This window comes from Mesocricetus auratus, unplaced genomic scaffold, assembly GCF_017639785.1.
Source record: "Mesocricetus auratus isolate SY011 unplaced genomic scaffold, BCM_Maur_2.0 Super-Scaffold_100676, whole genome shotgun sequence".
In the NCBI taxonomy this organism is placed as follows: Eukaryota; Metazoa; Chordata; class Mammalia; order Rodentia; family Cricetidae; genus Mesocricetus; species Mesocricetus auratus.
The window spans coordinates 4,848,989-4,872,950 of record NW_024429266.1 but is presented as its reverse complement, the minus strand read 5'-3'; the positions used below and the strand labels follow the sequence as shown (position 1 = coordinate 4,872,950).

At 48.7% G+C, this 23,962-nt stretch overlaps 2 long non-coding RNA genes across 2 annotated transcripts; both read left to right on the top strand.

Moving 5' to 3' along the window:
* Window positions 1-243: 243 nt before the first annotated feature.
* Window positions 244-14,601, top strand: LOC110343327. The gene is made up of 2 exons (XR_002385577.1): window positions 244-420; window positions 14,287-14,601. It is a non-coding gene; the product is annotated as an uncharacterized LOC110343327 (long non-coding RNA).
* Window positions 14,602-16,773: 2,172 nt separating this feature from the next.
* Window positions 16,774-18,242, top strand: LOC121137069. The gene is made up of 2 exons (XR_005874283.1): window positions 16,774-16,819; window positions 17,061-18,242. It is a non-coding gene; the product is annotated as an uncharacterized LOC121137069 (long non-coding RNA).
* Window positions 18,243-23,962: the final 5,720 nt, after the last annotated feature.

Genomic DNA, 23,962 nt, shown 5'->3' with positions numbered 1-23,962 from the left:
TTTAGCGTGAGAGCTTTTCTCAAATAAGTAAGTAAAATAAAAAAAAATAAAATAAAACTTAACAAAACTCCAAAACAAAACCCCAGCAATAGCAATATCAGCCACACAACCAAACACACAAAACCGAGTATGCCGGTTAGCTTTTGTAATGCTCACACAAGTTAGATCATGTGAAGAGGGGGCCTTAACTGGGGGATTGGTTACCTGTGTGCCAATCTGTGGATGTTTCCCTTACAGATGATGGATGTGGGACGCCTCAGCCCACTGTGAGTGATGCCCTTCCTAGGCAGTGGTCCTGGGTTGTACTAGAAAGCAGCCAGGGAGCAGAGCCAGGGAGCGCCATCCTCTGCGATTCCTGTCTCAGTTCCTGCTTGAGTGTCTGCCCTGACCTCTGTCAATGACGGACTGTGATGGAGACGGGTGAGCCAAACAGACCCTTTCCTTTCTGAATTGCTTTTGGTCATGCTGTTTATCACAGCAAAAGGAAACGAACTATGGCGGAAATGGGTACTAAAGCCTGGGTTGTGGCTGTGGCAGTCCTGATCGCATCGTGTGGGGGAGGGCCGTGGAAGCGTTTGGGATTTGGTGTGGAAAAGCTGTTGTGCACTTGAAGCTATCATAATGGGATATTCTGTGGGAGCCTGGGAGGTGAGAGAGAGAGTTGACAGGAATGCAGATGATGGAAGTTTGGCTCTGGTGAAGTTCCAGAGAGAAGTTTGAGAGTTTCATAAAGCCCCTGTAGCCGGGCCATTTATGAGATCTTTAAAAGTCTCTGGTTTCTGGCTAGTTGGGGTTGGTTAGTTTTTATGTCGCCATGACACAGTCTAGAGTCACCTGGGAAGAAGGGGCCTCGATGGAAGAATTGTGGGCATCAGGTTGGCCTGTGGACATGGACGTCTCTGGGGCATTTTCTTGATTGCTAATTGATGTAGAAGGACCAAACCACCTGTGGGTGGTACCGTCCCTAGGCAGGTGGGCCTGAGTTGCATAAAGAAGGTAACATCCTGTGAGTCAATAGGTAAACCAGTAAGCAGGGTTCTTCCACAGACTCAGCAACAGTCTTTGCCTCCAGGTTCTTGCCTAGAAGAACTGTGATCTGGAAGTGTAAATGAAATAAACCCTTTCACCCCAAGTAGTTTTTGGTCACGATGTTTATTAAAGTAACAGAAAACTGACCGGAATAGGGCTCCATTGTTCCCCAGGGGCCCTGAGAAGGAGGTGGTCTTAAAATCCCCCTTTTTTAGGGAGAATTATCCAGGATGATTTTTGGGTTTTTGTTTGTTTGTTTTGTTTTCCTAAAGTCAACAGGGACTGACCTCTTTTCACACCACTAAACCCCTTTGCTTTGGTCAACACTCTTGTACCCCAAGTGTCCTCTCAGCTAAAGTAGTCAGGTGACCAGAGGAGAGGTTGGGTCAGAGCAGCAGGGGGCAACAGCTTGGTGGAGTGCAGAGAGGATGCCTGGTCTCCCGGTGTGATATGGAAACGGTGACAAAAGAATTTTAAGCAGACAGTCCTCTCCCTAGAAACTGCCCTTCGGGATGAGGAGCGACTTTAAACAAATACGGCTGAGGCAGATGATTTTCTACTTGAGGACTGCAGGGTGGCGGGGCGGGGTGGGGCGGGGCGGTGACTGTGGCTCCCTCCTTCCCTTGTCACCCTCTGCCATCTGCCGGCCACAGCAGGAAGTGCTCCTGAGTGACTTCAGGTAGTTCCTGTGAGTTCTGTTTTGTTTTGTGGGTACAGGGTCTCACCGTGGGGTCCAGGAGGGGCGGGGCTTGGGGGGAAGCCTCATCTTCTCCCTCACTTGAGGGGTTGCAGGAGTGGCCCACCATGCCTAGCTCGGGAGGGGAGTTTTATTACTGCATACTTTATGAACTTGAAATGTGGCTTCTGAGAAAAGTTGTGTCACAATTCACCAGAATTCAAAATTCATTTCCTTCAAAATCACAGTTCTTAGGAGAGTTAAATACCTGAATAATCGACTTGTCACTTTTATCCCTTTCCTGGAGAGGTAAAATTTAAACTCTGAACACAGTGTCTAAACTGTGACTATAATCTCTTCATTTTATTTTATCAGGTGTGTGTGTCTGTGTGTGTGCGTGTGTGTCTGTGTGTGTGTGTGTGCGCGTGTGTGTCTGTGTGTGTGTGTACTGGAGAACGACTCTCAGGGGTTGGTTCTCCCTTTCTGCCATGTGGGACTGAACTCACTCAGGTGTCAGGCTTGGTGGCTTGTGACTTTACCTGCTGAGCCATCTCCCTTGCTCTCTATAACTTCTCCATGACGTCGGGCAGCAAATGTCACCTCCGGGTCCTCTGTCTCCTGGTCTGTGGCACTGGACCTTGAGAGACCTCATCCTGTCCCGTGAACATGTGTTCTCATTGCTGAGGTCACTTTTTTGCTGTACTGTGTCTAATAGTCCTGTTAGTCCTGAAATGATCAGTGCACTAGATACTGAGGATAAAATATTTGTTCCCCAAGTTAGCTTGTTCCTGCATCTTCCTTACTGCCTCCTGCCAGAGTAGTTCACTTTCCTTGAGGGTACCTACAATCCACTCTCTGGGCTGTGACTGCTCATTTCTATCTGGGGAAATCGGCCTGAATTGCTTGGGTTCCCAGGGGTCAGGACCAGCCTGTCGTATCACAGTGTCATACACCGTGTTATTTAGCAACTATTCAATAAATACTTGTCGAAAGGATCACTCCCCCGGGAATCCTGGATCAAGTGGGGGCAGATATGAACGGCGATCATTCTGTAAGGGAGCCACGGATTGACGTAAACGACCATGACAGATCCGAGGGTGAGAGTCGAGGCTGGGATGCTTGCGAGTGAGGGAAACGACACAGAACACGGATTGTGTTTTAACCACCAGGGGCAGCCACCTGGATTGGTCTTGTGAGACTCAGGAAAGGGCCCCTTCTTTGAAGCTGGTCCTCTATACCTCATCCTGTCCTGTGAACATGTGTTCTCATTGCTGAGGTCACTTTTTTGCTGTCCTGTGTCTAATAGTCCTGTTAGTCCTGAAATGATCAGTGCACTAGATACTGAGAATAAAATATTTGTTCCCCAGGTTAGCTTGTAGTTCTTTTTTTTTTAAGACAAGACTTTTAAATTTTAGTTAATTTTAAATTTATGTATACGGGCGCTTTGTCTGTCCACCATGCTTGTTCCTGGTACCCGTAGAGTCTAGAATCGTGCAACAGATCCCCTGAGACTGGAGTTACAGCTGGTTGTGAGTCCCCGTGTGGGCGCTGAGAATCCAACCAGGGTCCTCTTAACTACTTAACAACCAGTGCTCTTAACTACTGAGCCATCTCTCTGGCCCAAAACTTATTTATTTATTCACCAATTACTTATTTACTTACTTTTGTTTTCTTTGTAGTCGTAGTTGTTGTGTTTTTAGAAACAGGGTTTCTCTGTGTAACCCCGGCTCTCAGAACTCACCCTATAGACCAGGCTGGCCTCAAAGTTAGAGACCCAATTATCTCTGCCTCCTAAGTACTGGGATTAAAGGCGTGCACCTCCAGTTCCTGGCTCAAAATTTACTCTTATTGATCTATGTGTGCGTGCACATGTGTGGGGTGCAGGAGGAGTCCAGGAGAGGGCGCTGGATCTCTAGGAGCTGGAGGTATAGGCAACTGTGAGCCACCTGTTGTAGGTGCTGGGACCTGAACTCTGGCCTTCGGCAAGAGTAGCAAGCACTTTTATTTGCTTGGCCATCTCTCTGGCGCCAGCCTGGAGTTCTTGGCAGGCCGTGGAGTCTCTCGAGAACAGCCCCGTTATGTTTTGTTAGGTACGGAGTAGGTGAGTCAGTTCTACTATTATCCATTCCTGCTTCCTACTTTACTTCAAAGACCTCCGTCTCCCTGATGGCGTTCAGTGCATATCAATAAGGGCTTTATTGGTCATGTGCCTTGCCACACGATCCTAGGATCCTCTCCTAAACCCAGGGACCTGCAAAGCTGTAAGGTGCCTGAGGGCAGGGAATGTATCTAACCCCATGTTGTTTTTTGCTTGTTTGACTTTTCATGCTGGGTGTTTGTACACGCTAGGCCAGGTCCCACCACTGAGCTACACCCAAGCCCACCTGATGCATTGTTTTAATTCCTTATGTGATACACAGAGTTGCTAGTGGTAGTTGTGGTGATGACAATGACAAAGATGACATTAAGTGTAGTATACTGAGCCCTCACAGCATGGCAGAGTCATTAGTATTAATTCGTTTATTCCTCTCATCTACCTCTGAGGCAGGTGCCGTAAACATTACTCGGAGGGATACACTGCCACGTCAGGGGGTCTATCATTTCCTGAAGTCACACCTCTGGGAAATGGTAGAGGTGGGATTTAAACCCAGATCTTTCTGGCTCCAGGAGCTGAGTTATGGTGATAGCATAGTCTGCTCCGTGATAGGTACTTAATATATGTATGTAGAGCCAAACTGAGATTGAATGGAATTTGGCAGGCCGCTTCCCTCCCTATTTTCCTCTCCTAACTGACTTGCAAAGGCATTATTTGTTACAGAACATTGTTCTATCATTAGTTTCAGTGCTCCAAAGTCCCTTGAGATAGCCAACTTTCATAACCCATGTGCTTCACATGCGTTTTTTAACCCCTGTAATAGCTCTGAAAGGAATATGTGAATAGCTTCATTTTTCAGACAGGGGAGCGAACGCATACGGCAAACGGCTTGCCAGGCAGTGCAAAGCTTGTGATGGGAGCTGAAATGCGTCTGTCTGTCTGTCCACCTCTGACATCCCCGCTTTGCTCTGGCCTTTTCCCAGGTCACAAATGACCTGGCCCAGCGCCTCTGAGTTTCTGTCTCCCTTGTTTTCTCTTCCCAGATCACCCTTGCTAGCCTGGCAAAAATCACAGAAGACTCATAAAATGATGGATAGGCCTGAGCTGGCCGGTCTAATCTGGTTCTCCATCTGCTCCCTTTTACTAGGACAGTTACAGAAAATCAACAGTGGATGTCAGAAGCCAGAGTCTGTCCATGGAGACGGCTGGACACAGCCCTCCGCCTCTGCCTCATCGTCTCCCTTCCCTGTGGCTGGCAAGGATGGGTAAAGCCAGGCGGAACATAATTTGTTTTTCTAGAAAAGAAAAAGATTTCCCTTGGGAAATTTGCAGCGTTGTAAGCTGGAGGAGAGCTCTGGCTCTAACCTCAACTTTACCTACTTGGGGAATGAGCTTCCCCAGAGCTCCTCAAGAAGCTGGGTTCCAGACATGACTCTTTACCGGGCCTGTTGGTGTGTCCAGGACTAAAGCTCACATTGCTAGGTCTTTATCATTATATATATGGTCAAACTTGCAGACTAATTCGCCGTGGCCTTATGCTAAGCTGTGGTTCATATTGTAAGGATTCAGGCATTGCCCTGGCCTGCCCTGCCACCTGGCACAAGGACCCCTTTAGAAGAAAGACCCCCGCCCACCCTCTTTCCAGTTCTCTCTCTGCTCTCTCTTTCCACTCTCTCTTTCCCTCTGTCTTTCCTGCTGTTCCCCTGTCTCTCTCTTGTCTTCTGTCCTCTCTCTGTCTCTGTGTCTCTTTACCTCTTTTCTCTTTCCTTCTCCCTCCCTCCCCTTTCTAATAAAACTTCTCACTAAGCTCTGTCTGCCTGGCATGTTTGTCCCTCAGCCTAGGTCACCCTCGTCTGCCATGTAAGGTTCCCCCCAAGCTTTATCATAATACATGATCCAGACTATAGCAAAGTTATAGAAAGAGAAATAGACAGAGTGCTTCCGTAACACACAAAAACCACCGAGTAGGACAGGGCACCTTCAGCGTTAACACAAGGGGAGAATTACCAAAGTGTCTCAGGGCAGGCGCCTCTTGCCCCTGAGCTGGGGGGAGGGGGGGCCTCTGCTCTGGGTTTACTGGAGCAAGGCCTGGAACCCAGGGCTTCTTGCTGAGTTCCATGAATCTAAGAACGTGATGTGTCTCAAAGCAAGTCTGGAAATAGCTGGGTCTCTCTCTGTACAGGTAAAGGTCGGCGGTTAATCTCGACTGTATTCCTTAGTTGCTTTCCATTCTGCTTGTTTGTTTAAAGAGAGGGTCTCTTGCCGGGCGTTGGTGGAGCACGCCTTTAATCCCAGCACTTTGGAGGCAGAGGCAGGCGGATCTCTGTGAGTTCGAGGCCAGCCTGGTCTACAGAGCGAGTTCCAGGACAGCCTCCAAAACAATACGGAGAAACCTTGTCTCGAAAAACCAGAGAGAGAGGGGGGGGGGGGGGGTCTCTTACCGACTCTGGCGTTCCTCCGTTTAGCTAAGCTAGCTGAGCAAGCCCTGCTGCTGACATCCCTTCTGTGCTGGGGTTGCCGGCCCATGCCACCAGGCCTGGTTTTGCTACGTGGGTCCTGGGGAACAAGCTCAGGTCCTCATGCTTGCATGGCAGACCTTTCACTGACTGAGCCATTCGGAAGCCCCGCTTCAGTTCACGTTAAGATTTCTTTTGCGCTGGGTGTTTGGTCTAGTCAGGAGAAGGACGAACTAAACAGTGACATGTCCCTGTAGGCTACATGGAGTTCTTATGAGAGGCTGTTCAAAGCCGTCCGCAAACTGTCTATGACAAATTGTCGTTTGCTTAAGGGACATCTGTGTGTCTCTTTAGGTGGAAACTGCTATCTCCTTGGCTGTTTTGCAGACATGCTGTCCCTCTGCCTCCTTGACTGTGCCTTCTGGTATCTCTGCAGGGAAAGCTGTTATCTGGTGGATAAGGGTTAAGTGGTGTGTGCTGGGAGAGATGGTCAAGGGAGCAGCGTTCCAAATGGATAAACGTCTTTGTCCCCCTCAGGCTCTAAGGCAGGGACAGAGCAGGCAAGGGGACCAGGCAGGTTAGCAGGTCACCTGGTACAACCCCACTTCACAGGGGTGACGTAACACTCAGTGGCAGTGGCCCTCTGACAGCAGGTCCCTTCACGGCAGGACTGACACTATGCCAGGAAGGTAAGATGCCGGTGCATGTAGCATGCCCCCTTGGGATAAAGGGGACAGCCCTGGTGTCGACTGGCAGTGTGTTCCCAGGTCTATTCACTCTCTGCTTCCTTCCACACTAAGGGGAGGCAGGGATACTTTGAGGCTTTCCACTAAGGTTTCTCATAAGGTAAGCAATTCCTATTGAAAGGACAAAGTGTGGGAGAGGCTGCATCGACACGGTGCTGATACCTGGCTAAAAACCAGAGTCATCAGCCCCTCCCCCCCGGTGTCTCCACACGCACACGTGTCTGCCCACAGCAATGCACACCTGCAACTACCTGACCGGAGGTGACCTTTTCCACCTGACTGGTCTGGAGAAATGGCCTTGTTCTGTTGAGTTCACAGTTAGGGGAAGTGGGAAGAAGGGATTCAAACCCAAGGCTGAGGCGCTCAAGTTCCTCTCCCACTCCCAGTCATGCCCATCCCAAGCTTTGTAAAGCAAGGAGTGCCAGGCGTAGGGGATTTCCGCAGCAACTTGCTCACACATAAGATCAGGTCAATCCGATTGTGCTGACTCGATGGATTCCCAGGAAATAAGAGCCACAGTGACGAAAAGAGGCAGTGCTTGGAGAATGATGACCTGTTCCATTTGAACGTCACACACACACACACAACCACACACTATATACATGACCACACACCACACACATGCCACACACACACCACACCACACATACACTACACACACACTTAGCAATTGTTTAGTTCAGAGCTTTAGTGGGGGAGGAAGCGGAAGCAAAGCAGAGAGAGTTTCTGTGCCCCCCCCTCGTGGTGTCCAAGGTTGACATTCTACCCACTGTTCAGAGCAGCAGTGGTGTGACTCACCCAAAGTCACACCAGCATGCGTAGTGAGCCTGGGCCCCTTCAGGAGCCAATGTGCCCCCCACATATGTTTAAGTGTGTGCTCCTCCCTCTAGCCAGTCCTTTGAGCCTTACTGACAGCCAGACAGAAGACATGGCTGGTGTGTGTTGTTTCCAGCCTGTAAAGGGCCAGCCGCCTGCATCGTTACATTTGTAATTTTGGAGGCCGGTATACAGAGTGTTCAGCATGGTGGTCACCAAGACTCAAGAGAAATAAGGCTCATCATGGGTTTGGAGAAAGAGTCGGTTGCAAGGGCTAACCAGAATGACCCATTGTTCTGAGCCAACCAGGTTCAGGTTTCCACAGGTCAGATTCCATCACCACCAGTGTTGCATGGATCGCTGGCCTTGAAAGGGGCCTGCGTACACATCAATGAAGGATTAGCCCCTTGGGAGCCATGGTCATGGTCTGAATGGCTATTTAAAGTGTGAATGGCCTTTAGCTGGAGTTCCCTCATTCTCTCAAGCCCCACCGAGGAATCTCAGTCCATCTCCTGCTCATTAGAAGTGACACTTCCCAGGCCGGAGGGATGATCAGGGTGAATCAGCAAGATGGACTCTTTACCACAAAGAACGGGACACAGATTGGGGCCAGCTGTGGGGGCGAGGACACCATGGCAAGAGGCTTGGAGCTTCCAGCTGTATCTTCCTTGTAACAGACACACGGTAGCCGGGGGTACCTTGGAGATGCTGTGGCTTCCAAGTAGAAGGAGCTCCCAGGCCCTCTTCTTAGTCACAGTGAAGGCTCCTCCAGCCCTCACACTGGTGCCCTCTCCTAACTTCCCAGACAAGCATGCGTTTCCCCCCCCACCCGGAAGCCGATTTAACCTTCTGTTTTTATTCTGTTCACTCTGTGTAACATGGAGATTGCTTTTGTAGACACAGAGGCCCTCGTTTTCACTTCAGGTAATTTCTGCCAGGGAAATATTTCAAAAACACTCTAAATGCTCAGGCAACCCAAGTGATGGCAGCTGGAGATGTGGGGCAAGTCCACCCGGCCCAGGCACCCACCTTCACACTGGGGCACAGTGACAAGGAGGATGGTGACCTCTGCCCACATTTCCAGGCGCTAGAGTCGGGAACTTCTCCTACGCTTGTTTCAACCGCATGGGGGTTAATACTCTGCCATGTGAAGGACCGAGTTGCCCCCATCCAGTAATCTCCTCCCCCGCTTCTCTTCCATCTCCTCCTCCTCCATTTTCCCTACATCCTAAGAAGGTAGACATTGGCGGAGGGGAGGGGAGGAGCTTTGGGCCTTCAGGCGTCCACTTTCCAGGAAGGCATCTAGAGTTATGTTGTGTGACCCTCAGTCATCAAGTTTTCGTTCTTGCTTTTTAAAACATGTTTCGTGTGAGTGTGTGGGGTGTGTGTGTGAGTGAGTGTGTGAGTGTGTGTGAGTGTGAGTGTGTGTAATGTGTGTGAGTGTGTGTAGTGTGTGTGAGTGTGTGTAGTGTGTGTGAGTGTGTGTAGTGTGTGTAGTGTGTGAGTGTGTGAGTGAGTGTGTGAGTGTGTGTAGTGTGTGTGAGTGTGTGTGTAGTGTGTGTGAGTGTGTGAGTCTGTGTGAGTGTGTGTGTGAGAGTGTGTGTGATGACACTTCAAGGGTGAAGGTTAGAGGACTGAAGAACTCCTGTCCGTCTACTACACGGATCCTGAGGGTTGTGCCCTGGTCTTCAGGCTTGGCAGCACGGAGTCGCCTGGCCAGCTGTCAGTCATCAGCTCTTTGTTGCTGTTATTACTTAAGCTTTGTGTACGTGTGTGTGTGTGCATGAGTGCGTGGACTTGCGTGCATTGTGAACGGAAGTCTGGTCCCGCCCGACGTGGGTGCTCGGAACCAAACTTGGGTCCTGGGCGAGAACGGCACGGGGTCTGAACTGTGGAACCCTTTCTCCCGGCTTCCGTTGTTTTTTTCCTTCTTGAGATGAGTGTGAGTACAACTGTCTTCCAAGTTTCTGCTGAATTGTTTCCTTGCATGGATCCTGCCATTCACTTGTTTAGGGGTCTCTTATAGGAGTTACCAGAAAAGCTTGGGATGTTCCAGATAGGGTTTTGCCACATCGATTAGCATACGTTTACTGCTCTCTGTGATCTGTGTCCTCTTACGGTGGTCCAGGGCCTGGCAGGGCTCATCGTATGCGACTTTGACTTGGTCTTCCTGTGCTGACACAGTGAATGAGCTGGGTGTGTTCAGTCACTGTAGCGGGCGTGTGCGTGCCCCTGCCACAAACCAGGTGCTATTGGTACAGGCCGCTGTTCCGAGAGGACTGGGCCACAGACCCTCCATTCCCGTGTTTGTCATTAGTGAGCAGCCCTTCCATCCTGCTGCGATGTGAGCATCCTTTGATGTCAGGCATCTCTGTATTGTTTCATTTCCTCCCCAGAGTTGCACACTTGCTTTCCCAGAGCATGTTTGGGGGATGTGTCTACTTGGCCAGAGAACATTTTCAATAACCTCTCCTGCTTTTATTGCGGTTCTATTTAGCCTTTTTTTTTTTTTTTTTTTTTTGTCGCGCTAGTTCACCTGGGCCCCATCAAAGCAGGAAGGGGACTTCTGCTTCCAGAATCCAGGAAGGCAGATGAGATGCAGAGTGGTGGAGATCAGGCTTTGTACTGAAGGTCGGGACAGACTGGAAGGCAAAGAAATCACAGCGATTGGAAGCAAGAGTGGGTGGAGGCCGTGGGGAGGTGTGGGTGCGGATGGGTGCAAGCTCTTAAAAGACACGGAAAGGAGGAGCTGGAGAGACTACTCACAGATACAGCGTTTGCTGTACAGGCATAAGGAGCTGAGTTTGGACACCCCCACTTATGTAATGCCAGCACTTGGAAGTAGAGACAGAACCCCTAAGTTCCTGCATACGGAACTCAGTTCATCTATCTTTCAGGGAGGCGTTTCTGCATTCCTAGAGGTAATAATGGTCTCGTCTCGCTGAAAAGGCATTTTTTTTACACATTGTTGATAATCTGGGTCGTGCATAGCAAGGGTCTACTGTGTATTTTCAAATGTAGGTTAAAGCACATGGGAAATAGTACAGTCCTGAGTCTTTTTGGGCTGACCTAGCAAGCCCCACTCTTGGCTTGTGTCGGTCATGCGCATGTGCACGCTCGCACACACACTTGCACTGATGTTTGCATGCACACACAGGTTTGAAGGAATCGGTGGGGAGAGGTTTGGCATTCAGGTGGCAGAGCAGTCCACCTTGGCTCTGGATGACTGTATGGCCTGTTTGGCGTTGGGCAAGGTCTCTGGGCTGTGGAGATCCTTTCTTGTATAATTGATTGTGATTGCTAGCATGCCGCCTGGTAAGATGGCAGCCAGGGTCAAGTGACAGGGTGTGATGCTGGGAGTGTTCAGAATGTGCACTGCGCTAGTGACCATAAACGCGTCATCCTGGGTGTATCTTACTGGTTACTTTTCTCACGGCTGTCGTAAAACACTGAACAGAAACAACCCAAGGGAGGAAGATTTTATTTTGGCAGGTGGTTTCAAGAGGATTTCTGTCCACCACGGTGGGCAAAGCCAAAGGAGCGGTTTTTTGTTTGTTTGTTTGTTTGGGGGTTTTATTTTGGTCCCTGGTGGGGGGTGATGGATGCTGTCCGTGGTGGGGTTTCGCATGGGGTACACAGGAAGCAGGGAGCTAGACGGGAAGCAGAGGCAAACATAGCCTTTAGGTGCCTGATCCTAGCGGCCTATGCCCACCAACTACACACCATGCTCCCGGAGTGCCACGTCCTTCAAAACCAGCACCGCCAGCTGGGGACCAGGTGTTCAAACACATGCGGCTATGAGAGGCATTTCACATTCAAGTCGTGGCAATGTTCTTGCCCACAAAGTTCTTTGGTCTGTGAAAATCTTGGATCCAGTCATGGATGATTAACCCCGAGTAGACTGTCTTTCCCTCTTCTTGCTCCCCAACTCAAGCATCAAGCGAACCTTTAAGGACTCCATATCCCTTAATTGTCGGACGGCGACACGAGTCAGAGAACTCGCAGTGCCTCTCAGTGCTTCCCTAATGCATTCCAGACAGTAAAAGTGTAAAGGTAAATGATTGTTCTGAGCCCAGAAGAATCCCATATTTGGTGAGAAAGGCCAGTGGCCTCTGGAACCTTCTGAGGTAGTCATAAGAAATATTTATAGCTATAGGCAGCTCTCCTTCAACAAAAAGCACTAAAAGTATATATGTGTATCCCACACTCTAACTAGGTCCATGTTTTAAGGTTGCTAAAATCCAGCATAGGTGACAAATGTGAACATCTTCTCTTGTCCTAGTTACAAGATTTGAATTTAGATTCTGCCTCATGTCTAAGTTGGGCCGTGCTATCATTTCCTAGTCAGTACAAAACTAGCCTGTGACTAATTAATGCGGCTTCTCAGACTTGGTTTGAGGAGGAGGAAGAGGAATAGAGGACCTCGCAAGGTTGTAGTATTGGAAAAATACCTTTATCTCCTTTCAAACATTTGGAATGGAGACCCCATATATGTGTTATTAATAAATACCTCCTTTCCCCAAGAAGAGAAACCAAACCCTGAAGAGCCTGATTCTTTTACACTGCACTCATCAGGATCTCCGTTTGCAAGGGCAACTTGAGAGCTAAGACATCCCCAGAGCCTTTGTTCTTCCACTGAAAGGTCACATTTTTGCCAGCACTCACTGCAACTTGAACCAGGAGAAACTGTAGTTCAAATTTGGAGCCCACAACCTTGAGGTGTTAAAGTGAAACCTATGTTGTACAAAAACTCACCCAGAGGAAATGCCTGAGATAGACAGGATAATGTCTTAGAAAAATACATTTTCTAGGGATGGGGGTTAAAGTGCTTACTTTGTGAGCATTCGGTTCATGTGGGCTCAATCCCTAGAACAATAGAAAAATAAGGTGTGCTGATGCGTGTTTGCAACCTGGCACTGGGCCAGCAGAGACAGGCAGCTCCCTTAGGCTGTCTGGCCAGCCAGCCTGGTCTACTTAGCAAACTCTAGGTCAGTGAGAGAGAGAGACTCTGTCTCAAGAAAACACAGAGGACCGTGACTGAAGAATATTTTCTGAAGTTTTTTTTTTTTTTGGCCTCCACATACACATACACCTACATGCATGCATACCGCCTCTGCCCCGCATGCTGTACACATACAGATATGCACGCATAATACACTTACCACACGCACACTCACACAACTCATACACACACTTACACACTTATATGCACACACAGAGAAGGAGGAGGAGAAGAGAAGGAAGAGGAAGAGAGACAAACAGGTTCGAGGGAACAAAAGATCCATTCAACAAGGCAGGTTGCTGGCAGAGGTGAGCTCCTGTCTTTTATTCTGAGAAAGCGAAGGAGTGAATTACCAGGTACGAGCCCATGAGCCAGCCTGAGGAGGAAGACACCGCGCCTGTATACAGGACAAGCAGGTGCTGTGGTTAGAATGTAAATGCTCCTCAGGCTCCCGTGTTTGACCACTTGGCTCTTGACTGGTGCTTCTGTTTGGGGAGGTTGAGGAGAGAGTAGATCTCTGGGTAGAGGGGTAGGGGTGGGAACCTGAAGTTCATAGCCCAGATGTGAGCAGGCAGCTTCACATTCATCATGATGGCCACGGCCTGGAGCTATTCTCGCCTCTTGCCTTTCCTACCACAATAGACCATGCTCCAGAATAGACACTCCCTCCCTTAAATCGCTTCTTGTTAAATACTTGTTTACAGAACACACACACACACACACACACACACACACCACACCATACTGCACACACACACACACATACGCACACTCATACTCAGCCACATATACAAGCTCTCAGTGAGACTCACACAGTGGAGACACACTGTGACCATCGACTCTTTACACAGATTCCACACTGAGTGGACGCTACGAGCAGATGTCGAGTCTGAGATCTGGTTTCGTCTCCTTCCCGCTTTCTCCGACATAGGACAAGCCAACTCTGGGGACTCTGATTTCCGGATTGGAGCACAGCAGCTGCAGGGAGGTGTCGCTAGCGCTGGGGGGGGGGATCAGAACCTGTTATGCCCTTGACAGTGTTCACTGACTTGGAAAACACGCGTGACCATTAATCTCACTGCCAACTTGATGCTATCTAGAAGCACCTAGGCATGAGGGATCATCTAGATTAAGGTATCCCTGAGAATGTCCATGGGGGGTTATTTCAGTGGGACTATGTGGGACCATTCCCTGGGTGATACAGTGATTATATATAAGATCATATATATGTATATGTATGTATGTGTGTATGTATGTATGTATGTATGTATGTATATCACAGCGCAATCAGCTGTTTTTCTCCCTGAGTACAGACACAATGTGACAAATGTGACCGGTCAGCCTCCTGCTCCTGCCACTGTGCCTCCCCAGCCTGCTGCCTTGTCTATCGTAATGGACTGTGTCCCTCTGAAACTCTAAGGCAGGATAGACCCTTAATTGCCTTTTTCTTTTCTCTTTTGTCACAGCATCGGGAAAGAAACCAAGGTTTTGCATCCTATAGGGCCCCGGGAGACTGGGTTAGACTTCTCTCCTGACTCCTTCGCTTAAGGTAGTCACTGAGAATGAATCCACAGTGCGAGTGAGTTGAAGGCGCCCTCCAGAAATCGTTGTCCTCTGGTCCCTCTCCTCCAGTGAGAAAAGCCATGCTGCAGCCGTCCAGGAGAAGCCTCGGCAGCTTGGGGAGATTGGTGTAACAACTTTTGTTGAAAAAAAACAAAAGCCATGGAATTCCTGGGCCTGGTTTCCCTTTGGATTAAAATAAATTTTAACTGCAAAGCCAAGGACCTGCTACTGACGAAATGCCTTGAATTCCCCTTTCATAGGCAGCCATCAGGGGCGCGACTGAACAAATTCCACTGGCTCCCACTGCTCCCCAGAGGAACACCCAGAACTACACTGGAATAGACAGCTTTGTTCTGACCCGTTCTGTCACCTGTGCTGGAGACACTGTCCTGTCAGTAGAGACTAGTTCCCAGATGCATCAGATCACACAGCACTGACACTATCTTACTCCTTACTCATGAGTTTGGGGGGTGGGGGTCGAGTGTCTGCTGACAAGCAGAGGGTGTCAGATCTCCTGGAGCTGCAGTCACATGCATTTGTGAGCTGCCTGCTGTGGGTGCCAGGAACCAAGCTTGGCCCCCTGGAGGAGCTTCAAGCACTCTCAGCCTCTGCACAGTCTCCCCAAGCCACCTTCTTTTTGACCAGCTAAAGATGTTCCCACAATACCACTGTCTAGTACTGTTCTTTGCAAGGAATAAAATGTCCTCATTCCAATTTGTGGAAGATGGACAGTGGAGGCTGTCGGCAGTGATTAGAGCAACTTCCTCTTTTTATATGTACAGATGACATTGCCATGTAAACTTAATATGTATGAAATTCCCTAAAGGAAGCATCTAAAAGCTCCAAGAGGGAATCCGTGACTCCTGGAGGAAATAAAATCTGCAAATGAAATCAGAGAACAAACACAAAGCACATGTCAACAAGGACGGGCTGCCGGGCAGCTTCTACTTTTATTTGCTGCTTTTGAGATCGTGGAAAGGGTTTAGGAAACAAGCTGGGCATAGCGGTGCACTCCTTAATCCCAGCACTTAGGAAGGCAAAGGAGGGTGGGTCTCTAAGAGTTTGAGGCCAGCTCGGTCTACTATATAGCCAGTTCCTTGTTAGCCAGGGTTACATAGAGAGACCCCGTCTCAAAAAAAGGGGGGGTAATGTTAATCAAATTAAATTATAGTTACATAACGCGATAAAGCTGAAAACGAGTGAGTCTTGGGAGATGGTTTGGTGAGGCGAATGTCTGCTGTGCAAGCTGGAGGACCTGACTTTGGACCCTGAGGACCTACATGGAGAGCCAGCCATGCGGGTGCTGTAACCCCAGGGTAGACAGAGGTGGATCCCCGAGGCTCGTCGGCTGGCCAGCCTAGCTGGATGGATGAACTTCAGGTTAAGTGACGACCCTGTCTCAAAAGGTACGGATAGAGAAAGGTGAAGGAAAGACTCCCAAGATGTCCTCTGACCTCCACATGTGCTCTGTGATAGTCTCTCTGTCTCTGTCTCTCTCTGTCTCTCTCTATGTCTCTGTCTGTCTCTCTGTCTCTGTCTGTCTCTCTGTCTCTGTCTCTCTGTCTCTGTCTCTCTCTCTGTCTGTCTCTCTCTGTCTCTCTCTCACACACACACACACACACACACACTAATATAAATAAATGTAAGAAAAAGTCACTGAAGGGTTGGTAGATAACTCAGCAGGTAAGGTCATACCTTGCTCTTGCAGAGGATTGGAGTTCAGTTCCCAGTACCCACACAGCAACTCACAACTGCCTATAACTCTAGCTCCAGGGGGTCTGATGCCCTCTTCTGACCTCCGAGGGCACACAAACGGAGGTATGCACACATGTAGACACACACACACATAAATAATAAAAGTTAAAAAAATCTTAAATCAATAAGGATGGACAGATGTTGTCTCAGTCAGTGTCCTATTGCTGTGGCAACTCTTATAAAGAAAAAAATTAATTGGGGCTGGCTTACAGTTCGGAGGTTTAGTCAGGCAGCGTGGCTTCATGCAGACATACAAGGTGCAGGAGAAGGAGCTCGACAGCTCTACATCTGGATCCACAGAAAGAAAGAGAGAGAGAGACAGAGAGAGACTGGGACTGGCTTCCCAGTAACACACTTCCCCCATCACGGCCACATGTCCTAATTCTTTCAAATAGCACCACCACTCCTTATGAGCCCATAAGGCCACTTTCATTCAGACCATCACAGCTGCCTGTGCATTTCCGTGCACACGTCTTACGAAAAGAATTGGCCCTATAATGTGAGCACGCTCAACAGCACTGAGTACTTCCTTCTGAGCAGTCAAGACTTTAACTGTCATGTTCTGTTTATTTCATCACAATTGACTTTTAAAAGGAGTGAACAGAGCCTGGGCAATGTTCCATAAAACAAGGTGGGCATCACCTGAGGTTGACCCCTGAGGTTGGCCCCTGATTTCCACACGTGAGTGCGTGCATGCATGGGTGCATGCATGTGTGTGTGAGGGTGGGTGGGTGCATGTGTGTGTGTGTGTGTGTGTGTGTGTTTGTGCGTGTGTGTGTCAGGGGTAGGAGAGCAGGATAGGAAGGGGGTGAAGAAGGGATAGGAGAATGGGGACAGGCCAGCCACCTGAGTCTATAGAGACACACAGCAAATTCAGACACAGAATGACAGACACCCATAGCTTATGTGTCCTGACTCCTAGGTAACTCCCAAGACGAGACCAGATTACCAGTCCATCCTGCCGGAGTGCAGGGCAAAAGTAGAGACCCCAAAGTGGAAGATGAGTGTGATGAGCGTCCATGTGGGTTCCTCCAAATCCCTCAGTGTGGAGCAACAGCCTCTACCGAAGAACCCCGGTCCAGGGAAGGCCAGGCACCACCACCACTGCTTACCCTGGAGAATAAAGACGCTTCCTTCCGGCCAGCTGCTAAAGTCCCTGAGGTGCATCCAAGAGTCAGAACTCCATGCAGGGAGGCTTGAAGCTGGCCTTGAGACTTCCACATGCCTTGGCTTCTCCCTTCCTTCTTTTCCTTCCCTAAGGTGTTGATATTAAGAGCAGTCCCTAATAAACACTGCAAGGGACTCTGTGACCCAGGACACTCTCCAAGGCTGGCCGTCAGCTGGTGGCGGGAGACTCTGGTCACAATAGTTTGATGGTGTGCTACGGAGATAGAGTTAAAATAGGAAAACAAGGTCGGGACCAAGTCCGGCCCTAGCTGGACCGGGATGCATGGTGTTTCTCTACAATACTGTCTTGCTTTAGGGCATTTCTTTGACCAAGTGGGGAAGCCGAGGCTGCCAAGGACGGGTGACCTGGAGAGGAACCGATGCCTGTGGCAGAATGAAGGACCATCGAGAGGACTACTGAACACGGCTTGAAAGCTTATAAAATAAATTACAATGGGGGCTGTTACTAAAGCAGAAGAAGGAAGTCACAGGGAGGCAGGGTGAGAGCCTCCACAAGGATCTATTGGGGTTAACTGACAGGGCAGGAGTATGGGCCACAGCTGGCAGATCCTGGCAGACGGTGGTCACCAGAGATAAGGAGATGTTGACCATGTCTACCCTTTCTGCCAGGATGGTAAAAACTGAGTATCTGGGCAAGTCTTAGTCTGGGGTTGTTCCTCTGGCCTCAAATGAAAAGCAACATTTCAGTTTCTGAGGGTCCCACATAGTCAAAGCATTCACGTAGAGACAGTGTGTCATGTACAGTACAGATTGGTGTACACACCTGTCATGGAAGCCCTTAGTAGGCCGAGGTAGGAGGATCACCAGTTCCCAGGCCAACTTGGGCTACCTACTGAATTCAAGCCTGCCTTGGGCTGCAGGGTGAGACCTTCTCTCAAAAGTAATAAAGTAAAAATAATAAAAATATTAATCCTATTAATATTTGTTTGATGAAGCGTCCTTTATCCCTCTTAATTGCACATGGGGCAACTATGTCTCAGGTGTGGGTGTGTACAGTCCCATATCTCAAGTACACGTAAACTTTCCGGGACTGTTTTCAGGATGTGTGGCCCTTGGATCTGTCCAACGAGTTTCAGCTCCACGGATTTTCAGATCGTCCTCCTGGTGCACAAGGGACCCCGATGCTTTTCTGAACAGGGCCAGTAGCTTAGTTGTGAGCTCAGAGCTCCCAGGCAGCCAGCTCCTCCGGCTCTCCTCATCCGTGCAAGGGAGCGAGGAGAACGAGCCCCAGGGGTGTCTGTGACCCTCCAGGCGACCACAGAGAGCGATCTGGTTGCCCATTCCTGGTAGGCAATTAGCAGATTGCAGCGGGGTGAGCCCTGCGCCTGGAGTCTTCCTTCTGCCCATCTCTGGGCAAACAGACTTTGATAGTTCCCCCGTTACTCTGAAAAACAGCCTCGGCGCTTGCAGAACATGATGCTCAAATACTGGCGTCCAGGGACCGCAGAATCACAGCAACAAATGTTATGAGGCAATATTTCTAAATAGACATGCTGAAAAACCAAACCAAACCAAATAGGACCATTAAATAATAATCCTCATTAAACCCAAACCAACCCAAACCAAACAGAATCGTTCTTAAAAGTGTTTGAAAAGGAGAGGGAAACAGAACTCTGAATGGTTTAGAGAGGATTAATAATTTGCTTATTAATTTGATTGGATAATTGCATGACATTTTTTCTAGAATGGTGCATTTAGATATTATTATTAAAAATCCCATTTAGGTTTCTCCCACACTGTAGCTGTCAGAGTACAGGACACTTTTTAAATATGCAAAAATGAAGCCTAATATTCTACATTGCATTTCTTCCCCCAACCCCCAAGGAGGTAGCCTTCCCTAAAACATTTATCTGTGGTTAAAAAAAAAAAGACACTGCTAATTCACAGGAAATTAGCTGAGGAGTCTACTCGGCAAACACCCCTGCTAAGGCTTCATTAGTGTGTATTTTCACATAATTCAATTAGCCAAAACACAACGAATGCTCTCCGAGCTGCTGGCTGCACTGGGAGTGTAGGGAGGGCTTTAAGCAGATCTGAAACCAAATTGCATAGTCGGCTTGTGCGGCTCTGTGCATACAAAGATACCTTCAGGCTCTAATAAATTCGCGAAACTTTTTAAAGTCTGATTTCCTAGCAGGCAATCACTTTTAATTAACGGGCTCACCTACAGCAACACATGTCCTTCAAAAACTTACATTATTTTTTCTTTTTGAATTTCAAAGTTTCTGTAGTAAAAGTTGAATAGCTGAGTAGCTTAACCTCAAAAGGATTCCAGGCTTTTATGACAGTTATAAATCACTGTGGTGCCTTCTCTATAAAGAAGAAACGGTTCTTAACACAACAGAGAGAGGAGAAGACCTCTTTTTAGTCATAGCTAGAAGCAAGCATTTTCTCCAAAGGTCAAAGGAAAAAAACTTTTCCTCAGTTAAAGAATAATTTTAAGGACATTGCCGTTACTTGCAGAAGTAATCGCTTGTAATTTACTCTATGAATTAAACATTCAATTTCCAGGATTGAGGTTTGACACGAAGTGGACTCCCCGCCTTCTCAGGCTGGCTTTGTAGAGTCCCTCTTGTCATTTTTTTTTAGTAAACAGGGCCATGACTGAACGAGGGGTCTTGGGCTTAATGAGCCCTTCTCCTTGAGGAAAACCAGCATTTAGATGTTCGAGGAGAGACGTCTTGGAGTTCTTCCTGCCATTTCCTTTCCGGGCCTTTGTTTGGAAGCTCCTGGGCTGTCTGAGGCTAACAGTTAGGGTGCAGAAACCTGGGAAAGAGACAGGTCTGCGTGAAATAAGGGAAGAGTTAAGATGGAAAAGAAGTCTGTCTGTCTGTCTGTGTATCCTGCCACTGTCTTGGAGCACCTGGTTCAACCAGCAGTAGCCTCACAGCCTGGTGGAGATGCTTGCCCTTCCCCCACCTACCAGTGCCCCCCTCCCCCCACCCCCCACCTCCCTCACTTCACCAATGTCTTTCTCAACCACAGGAACCCTGATCACTATCCCCTCCCCAGGTACTCATTCTGGCAGACACTTGGGGATGGTTGTTATGACTGAGTAAGAGCAAAGCAAAGGAAGGGACAAAGTGTTGCTCACGGTTCAAGGCTGCTGTCCAGACCATCGAGGTGGAGGCAGCAGCGGGAGCCTGAAGACGGGGTTGGGGGGGTCACTGAGCATCCACAAGCAGGAAACAGAGAGCAAGGATGCCTGCTGTTGATCAGCCCTTCCTCTGTTTCCGCAGCCCAGGATCCTAGCCAGGGCAGGTCTTTCAGTTAAGGCCATGGAGACAGTCCCTCACAGGCATGCCCAGCAGCCCAACCTCCTGCAGTTAACACTGTTATCACAGGGAATGTCATTAGGGAGGTGACTTCTGCCCTTCTAAAAACCTGCACCTACCTGCAGGGCAGAGATGGCAGCTCCAACTGATGGGGTGAGGCATTGGGGACACTCAAGCCCCTCTCTTCACCCAGGTCCCTTGCTGAAGCCACTGGACTCACCCTTAGGTGACAGTCCTAATGTCCTTGCTGGTCTCCCTATCTCAGGATCGAAGTCTGCCTAGGCATCATCCAGTGGTGTTTGGAGAGATTAGCCAGGACATAAACCGGACATTTTTCAAAACACCAACCTGGTTAATTACAAGCTTAATTCTGTCATTAGTTTCCTATTGCCTTGAAAATTGAGACAGTGCTGACAACTCATCCGGTCCACTTGCTTCGAAACTACAAGACTGAGTTAGATTCCCTGCACCCGTGTCATGGAAGGAAAAAAATCATAGCTCCCGAAAGTTGTTCCCTGACCTATGCACACACAGCCTCTCCACCCCCCCTCCCACACACATGTAGACACACAGAGGAATAAATAAAATGTTATTAAAGGTGGAGGTCACCATCTATGCCCCAAGTCAAGTTCAGCCACCTCTCCTCAATAAGTCGATTACAAGAGCCAAATTAAAATGGGAAGTAGAAAAAGGAGAGTTATTTAATGTGGTCACACTAGGGAGAGAGACAAAGGGATCCAGAGAACCCTCAAGTCAGTATTTGGTGTCCTGTAGTGAAACCAGAGTTTAGAGGTCAAGGATATCACAGCTAAGAGGTCCTGGTCAAGCTGTGGCCCCTCCCACCACTGACCCATCCTTGCCCCAACCTCAGTCTCCTCCTGGAAGGTGGACTGACAAGTGAGGGCCGGGTGGGATCTCTTTCAGGAAGACAAGATCTGCCTCTGGCTGCCGCCTTCTCCCAGCACAGATTCCTGGGGAAGGTCCTGTTTAGATGGGGTCCATGTGTCAACAGTTTGATAGATTGGAAGACACAAGTGTCTCTTTAGAATATCTTCATTTCTGCCAGGCTGGTTAAAAATTAATTAATTAATTAGTTAGTTAGTTAATTAATTATTTTGAGATGGGGGTCTTACTATGTAGCTCTGGCTGTCCTGGAACTCACTATATAGACCAGGCTGGCCTCAAGCTCTGCCTGCCGAGTGCTGGGATGAAAGGTGTGTGCGTCACTATTCCTGGAATACAAAGACATTTTTAAAAGGGTGACATGCAAAGGCTTGTCAGCATATAGTTCCTGTATGCCCTCGCCTGCTCATAGTTCTGTCCTGAACTTTCAAAACTCACTTTTATGTCTCAGATTCTGCCCTTGCAATACTGGCTACTGGACCACACCTTCCTATTCAAGGTCACTTTCCTTCTCTATTTTTAATTGTTTGTCTGTGACTTTTTCTTCTACTCCCCGAAAGGTCATTTCCTTCTGTCCTTCCACTGGGTCAAAAGCGACCTTGGTGAGTCCTCACTCGCTGTCCTGTCTTCTCCAACCCCCACCCCTTCTGCGTCCTTTGGGAAGACTGCTCCATGCTCCTCGTCCTCCCTGGGCTCCGGCCTGCATTCTGATGGCTGTCTATAGAACACACGACCAGCGTCTGGTGCCGTTCTTCAGGCAGAATGACGAAGGAAGACCTGTGCTTTATGCATTAGTGGTGAGAAGGAAATAACCGCATGCCCAGGCAAATAAGTAACAACAATATAGGGCTACTGTGGCTGTGACTGCTATGGGAAGGTCTGGCGGCTGTCAGGTAGCCGTGGGGCTCAGTTCTCTGGTGAGCTGATGGATGAATGAACGGTGAGAAGCAGCCAGCTTCTGGGAGCGCTAATGAGGTCCCGTCCCTGTGCAAAGCCACACTGGATGTGCTCAGAATGGAAAACCAGCTACACTGTCATGTGCCTGGCACGTGAGACTTTGCGGCCCTGTCTCAGGCTGGCTGTCTCACCGCACGGTGGACTGTGAGTCTTTGTCAGACATAAGTTATGAACCTTGCATGGTTGAACATCTGGATGTTTTGTGATCCCTCCGTCTGTGAGTTATTGAAGTTTCACTTGGATTCTCTTTTCATTATTTTGAGCCTTAAAGGACAGGCCTGCAGTAAGGTCTGCATCACTTAGATCTATACTAAGCGTCCCTGGTGTCCCTTCCCAGTGAACTGTCTCCATGCGGGTCTGTTTAGAAGTTGAACTTCTAGGAGCTGGGGAGACCCTGGGCCATTGGGAGTGCTAACTGTTCTTCCAGACGACCAGAGTTCTTTCCATTCAGGCACCCACACAGGGCATCTACCAACCCTCCCATGACTCCAGCTTCTGGAGACTGGGTGTCTTCTTTGGACCTTTGTGGGTGCCCTTGCCCATGCGCATTGGAAATGCATCGCAACTGTTTGATAAAGCAAGCCCTTTTCCCCCAGGATGCTTTGGGTCAGTGTTTCTCACAGTAACAGAGAGGCAAGTTAAAGCGGTGTCCTTTAGCTTCCAGATGGCTTTCTCATATGATCTGGGGCCTCTTTACCTCTATCGATAAGCAATGATGGTCTGTCATCAAGTGTCGGGCCCATAAAGATGTCTCCGTTTCATCTTGCCTCAAGGTCAGAGAGTTCAAAACCGTCCTCAGTAAGTCATGAGAGCTAAAGGTCTAAGGCTTGGCTGCTGAGGATGTTTGGTAGTGGATGTCTTATCTAAACAACAGCTGACTTGGGCTCAGGTGTGTTTACTGTGGACCCTCAAAGCCAGATAACAGATGCGGTTTCCAAATGCTTGGAGGATTAAGGGAAGAAAGTCTGTTTGCTCCTTATACATGCTAATAGAAGTCTTAGCCATGTCCCCCCCTTTTGGTTGGGGTACTTAAGAATGTTGAAGAATACACTTGGTATGTCCGTATTCACTGGATTGCCCTCCTGACTCTATCTGGTGTTTCTGTCTTTTCGTCTTCACCTGCCCTTTCTCAATCAACACTCCCCCTCTCAGGGATGAACGGGACAAGTTGACTGGATCCGACCTAAGGGCCACAAACACAGGTTTCCACAATCAAGTTGGCAGGTTACAAAGACACTGCTGCAGATTTCCTTGTCAGGTCCCAACATTTGAACCCTGGAGCAGCCTTTCCCGGAGCATGGGAAACAATGAGGTTGTTTAACCGCTACCTACAGCATCTAGAGGCTCTGGGAATCAGCAACATTATTTCTTTGTGATTGTCTCTTTGGTTTCTTCTTTAGACTGACTGACCAAAACAATAAAAATTGAAACAAGTCAGACGCCCCTGGTTGGAAAATTCTAAAAATAGCAAAAACACCTGTGCTCAAGTCTGCTTACATTC